Source organism: Lycorma delicatula, chromosome 1 (assembly GCF_047948215.1).
Source record: "Lycorma delicatula isolate Av1 chromosome 1, ASM4794821v1, whole genome shotgun sequence".
Lineage (NCBI taxonomy): Eukaryota > Metazoa > Arthropoda > Insecta > Hemiptera > Fulgoridae > Lycorma > Lycorma delicatula.
The window spans coordinates 49268436-49274724 of record NC_134455.1 but is presented as its reverse complement, the minus strand read 5'-3'; positions in this window follow the sequence as shown (position 1 = coordinate 49274724).

Below are 6289 nucleotides of genomic sequence, written 5' to 3'. Positions count from 1 at the left end.
ACTAATCAAATTTTACCATAAAATTATGTCTTTTTTAAAAATCAGAATACGAATCCGTAGTGATCTATAATTCTAAAAGTGAGATAAGCAACTGTAATTCTATATATTGTGATAAGCCTTACTAACTCAAATACAACCCATAGTAAACAATGCTTAAGACCACAATAACAGATGTTTGAAATTAATGTAGATAGTACGAAAAAAGAAACGAAGCTGTTTCCAAAATGGAGAACTTCATTTTTAACAATATTAATTTGCATTTTTTGAGTGAATTTCACTTTTTTAAATTATTAATATTCAGGTATTTATATTAAAAAAAAAAAATGTAAACCAGTTTAATTAGTTGAAATTAATTTTTTAGTTTTTTCATTCGAATAAAAAAGAATCCTAGGTGTGTTTTCTCTCAACTATAGTACTGTACATATACTAAATCTGTTAGAACTTTAAATTGTTTCTATCAAACAATGCATACATGTATTATATTTACAAATATTTTTACTTCCTTGTACGAAGTAAAGGAAGTCTATTGTGATAGTGAAAAATTTTGGTTTTCAGATTTCAACGGAAATATCCATTTTGACTAGTTTCGGCGTGACGTCTGTACTTACGTATGTATATATGTACGTATCTCGCATTAACTCAAAAACGATTAGTCTGTAGTATGTTCAAATTTTGGATTTAGGACTGTTGTAACAACCAGTTGTGCACCTCCCTTTTTGATTGCAATCGACTGAACCAAAAGTGTCCAAAAAGCCCAAAATCCAAAAATTTGGATTTTAGACTTTTTCTTAACTGTAGTATTAAAAACCCCGTTGAGAGCTTTTCAACTATATATCATAAGTGGTACTTATTTTCATTGGTTTCAGAGTTATAGTCAAATAAAATTGTAATTAATGAGAAACATTTGCATCTTACACAGGGAAAGCACATCGGTTCGAATCCAACTTCATTTCCATTCTATTTTTTAACTTTTTTTTAATTTAAATATATTGATTTATTAATATTTATTAATCTGATTGTAAGTTTTACAATAAATAATAATTCAATAATAACAATAAAAAGAAAGAAGAAATATGAAAAAAAATTAAAAGTTATCAGTGAAATAAAATTTTATGAACTTTTCCTTTTTTTAAAAATGTGTATTAGTAATTTAATAGGCGTAAAAGGAAGTCATGTGGTGTCCACATCAGATTTTTTTTAAATTTTTATATAGAAATTTCAAGTTTTTTTTCATATCTCCATTTTTTTTTTTTTTATTCTAAAAGCATTATTATTAAATTATTCTGTATTTTATGACATCATTACACTGTTCAATGAAATCATGAAGGTTACCTTGGTTACCAAATAGAAAATCACAGCGTAAATAGGTACACAGTGTAGTGAAGCAGCTAGACTATCACTGTTAAAGAAAAATTCAATTTTCTCATATTTTATTAAAGGTTTTATATGGAAGGATTTTTTATTGACATCAAATTTACACTAGCATATTGAATTCTGTTGACGTAAAACAACAGCAATGTCACTGGATTTGTTATAAAATATATTGTTAATATAGTTTAGAGCTACATGATTTCAATCATATAATTTCATGATTACATATTTTATAAACATTAATTTGTTGTAAATGTTTTAATATCACTGAATAACTTTTTTGTCTTAATGTATTAAAATGCAAATAACGCACTATTTGTTAAAATGCTGTTGCTAAATTTAGAATAAACAAATAAATCAAGTAGAAGCAATATTAAAGTTTAAAATAAATATTACAGTATAAAAACATACTGTTGTTTGTAATATAATAATTATTCGTATTTTTGCTTAGGAATTTAGTCAGATTTATGCAATTGTTATTATAAATAACAATCTCATAACAATAACAATCATTCATGATAATTTAACAGAACTACTGTACATTGGCAAATGGTAATAAATAAACCGCCATCATTTTTAAATTATCAAATCAAATTTCTTACATCAATAAATTTTTCTTATTGGGATGATTAAGATGATGTATATATAACTCATGTATATTACCCATTTAAAATAAGAGTATCCCTCCATTTTTTAACAGTATAAAATATGTTCCCCATGAAGCATAATTATTCTGCTATGATGAAATCTTGAAAATCCACAACCATAAAACTTGAAGAAATTAGTAAAACTTTTTCCTTGTAAATAAAGCCGGTTTATAACTCTGCTTAGAAATAATTAAGAAACTCAACAACTGACATCTTGGTTTATTACTGAGCAATGCCCAACGAGAACCCACAGGGCAACTGACCTAACACCAAAAGAACAGAATACAACACATAATTCCAAAGCATACTGCACAGTGACTTTCAGAACATTTTGAGTGTTTATCTCTGACTATTTCAGGTGAACAGAGTTTGACCAGTTGCTTGAAAATGAACCTGTTTGAAGTGAATTTATTCTAGCTCTTTAATCATTACTATTATTATTTGCTCTTTATTATTTTGATAATAAAGAGCAAATTTACCAAGCTTTACCAATAGTCCCTAATTAATTAAGTCTCTAATTTGGCTTTTATCTGACCCCTTATTGGAAAAATGTCTCTAAATAATATCCCAGTCACTAGTCTTCTGAGTCTTCTAAGCCAAATAAAGAAATAGTAACCCTACTGCTTAGTAACAGGGTGTCGAAGCTAGAGTGGTTGATGTAGATTCCTATGATTTCTCTTAAGAAAAAGTGGATGAAGGACATTAAATAAGGAAGAATATATCATCCTAGGTCTTAGGTAGATTCTAAATGCTAGTAATTCCTAATTACTTACTTACATTTTGAAATCAAATTTTATATTACCATGATACATGATCTAGTAATGTGATTTTCATGCCAATATGATCAGTGATATTGTCAGATAATATGAAATAAAAGACAACTTTGATAAAAGTTTTATTTTCAATAAAATAAAAGGTAATATTTACTATCTGTGTGCCCAAACTCAAGCATAATAAAAAAAATAGTTCTTTTGATCAGCATACTTTTAAAAATCCTAGGTGGAATGTTTCAAAGTTTGTTTTTTGTGATTTTTAGTACCTAAAGATCTTGCAATTGATGGTGCATTTTATACAAAATGATAAATTAACATTTTTGAAATTTTTTTATATTTCTGCATATTTAAATTTTCCATTTAACAGTTAAGATGAAATTAAAAATTGTGTGTGTGTGTGTGTGTGTGTGTGTGTGTGTGTGTGTGTGTGTGTGTGTGTGTGTGTGTGTGTGTGTGTGTGTGTGTGTGTGTGTGCATGCGTGTTATGAAGTATTTTAAATAATTAAGTATTTATAAATTAAAACTTAATTATTTCTATAATTAAGTAAGTATTTCTATAATATTCGAATTTACTTTCATTTATTAAAACATTTTGAATTTTACAATGAAAAAATTCGGGCTTCTAAAAATTCTCCAAATAATTTATTTTTTTAAATTTGTGGAAAAATTCACCACAAAAAGTCAATGAAAACCAGTATCAAATTTGCTGAAAACTGCTTACAAACACCATTTTGATTGTCCCTTGAGAGACCAAAATAAATCCTGGGCTCCACATGTAGCATGCATAAAGTGCTACATTAAGCTAACCTAGTGATTAAAAAGAAAAAAGAGCATTTGCCTTTTGGCATACCTATGATTTGGTGAGAACCTACTATGATAGCAGTCATTATGATGACTGCTATTTTTGTTTAATAAATGTTACTGGTTTCACTTCAAAGAATAAAAACAGTATTGCATACCTAAATGTTCATTTAGCTATGAGAGCCTACTTCATGTTTTATGGTATTGATTTACCGATTCTGATTGCTCTAACTTCTTGAAAAGAAATTTTTAATTTCCCAGAAGGCTGAACCGATGAATCCTCAACTTTAATAGATATTAATTACATTCTGGAAGAATCAAATACTGAACCTCACCTCATCACACTAGCAGAACTGAGTGACCTAATTCATAACTTGTATTTGTCAAAACAACATGCAAAACTCCTAGGTTCATGTCTTAAAGAATGAAATTTATTAAACAAGGAAACTAAAATTTCAGTAAATTGAAATGAAAATTTACTGAAATACTTTAGAAGAGATAGTTTAATTTGCTCCTGCCATGATGTTAGGAGGTTAATGTCTGAATCGAACATTGAATGTTATTCATGATTGAAGTCTATTTTAGACTCATTCAAAACAAGGTTAAAAGCAGTATTGTTGCGTAACTTGAATAAGTTTTCTTCTTATACAGCATGTGCTACTGCACATGCTGTAGGAATGAAAGAAACATATGAAAGTATGTCAAAAATTTTAAAAGCTATTAAGTACAATGACCACTCATGGCAAATCATTGCTGACCTGAAAGTGATAGGGCTTCTTCTCGGTCTCCAGAGTGGCTTTACAAAAAATATGTGTTTCTTGTGTTTGTGGGTACAGATAAACACTAATCAGTTAAAGACTGGCCAAATAAAAATCAGTTTACCCCAAGAAGGGAAAATGTCAATATTCTCTTGTTGAAGCAGATTATTTTACCTCCTCTACACATAAAACTAGGCCTGATGAAGAATTTTGTAAAAGCATTAGATAAAGGTGGAGACAACTCTAAATATTTAGCTGAGGTTTTTTCACAATAAGTGAAGCCAAATTAAAAGATGGAAATATTTACTGGTCTGTAAATAAGAAAATTAATTTGTGAAAATATATTTGACAGCAAACTAAATTCTAAAGAACTAGCAGCAAGGAAGTCATTCAAAGATGTAGTTACTGGTTTTCTTGGAAACAAAAAACCTGAAAACCATGATCAGCTTATAAATGAATTTAGTGAACTACAAAAATTTAGGCTGCAGAATGTCCAACTTATGATCAGCTTATAAATGAATTTAGTGAACTACAAAAATGTAGGCTGCAGAATGTCATTGAAAATAATTTTTTACATTCTCATTTGGATTTTTTCCCTTTAAACTAAGTGATATCAGTGATGAACAAGGAGAAGGTTCCACAAAATAAAGATATATTACAATATATAATGCACTAAAAATATACTGCAGATGGAACAACGTTATCAAGACAGATGGGATGAATTGATGATGAGTGACTACTACTGGATGATAAAAAGAGAAGATTTCACTGAACACAAAAGGAAAGTAAGAAAAAGGAAAATAAGAAAAAAGAAATTAAGATAAACGTAAATGTGTACAAAATAAAGGTAGGAATTTTAATTGTAATTATTATTATTATTTTTGTATTTTATTATTTAAGAAATTTCTCAATATTTTAAAGGATCATAACTAAAAATCTGAGGGTGATGAAGAAAAACTGATTTTATTTTAAGATTTAGTATAAAAAATACATTCTAATTCACCTACTTTTATCTCAGTTAAGTTTTATTTTATTAATTGTTCTGCTTTTGTTTACTTTAAAATTAAATTTCTCAGAAGAAGATGAATCCATACTATCCATTTCTTCTTCTAAATAATTCTGCTTCAAATTTTTCGTTTAATTCATTTATTGTTATCATTCTGTACTCTACCTCATCTGTTTTTTACTCTTACAAAAGTTTTTCAAATGTTTTATAGATATTTTACTATAAATTCTCCTTTACATGTGAATTCTTTATACATATTATTTTATGCGGCATCCTACTCCATTTTAAATTAACTGATACATTTTAAGACGTATGTATGCTATGTAGGTGCTTTATTTTTCTTTAACCTTGTTTCTAAACTTAACCTACAAGGTTTGCCTGTTTTGTTCGCAACCTTTACTTGAAATTGAATAAGTATTACTTTAGTACCACTTTTACCTCTTGTTTTATTCTTCTATAAATTATTCAAGTAAATAAATTGAATCATGAAATTTATCTGATACTGCTTTCTTTTTTTAAATTTTACAGTGGATCTCATATCATACTAATGTGTATAACACATTCTCTTGTTCATACTAACATGTACAAATTAATAATTTACTTCTACAAACATATTGATTCCACACTAATTCAGTTGGTGATGTAAAATCAATTATTATAGCCTTATTCTTAATTATTTTAAAGCTCTGATAAAGTTATGTTAAATACTCCTCTGAAATCACTATCAACATATTCCTTCCATCTCCTGCTTTGCATCACTATATCTGCTATTTTCAGTCCATGTATACAATTATACATTAGCTCCACTACACATTAGCTACCTATTTCTATCTAATATGAGTTTTCAATCCAAACTTCTACATTATTATATTTGCCTTAATTTTTCCAGAAATTTTCTTATACTTCTGTGGATTATATGTGTTTTTCCCATAA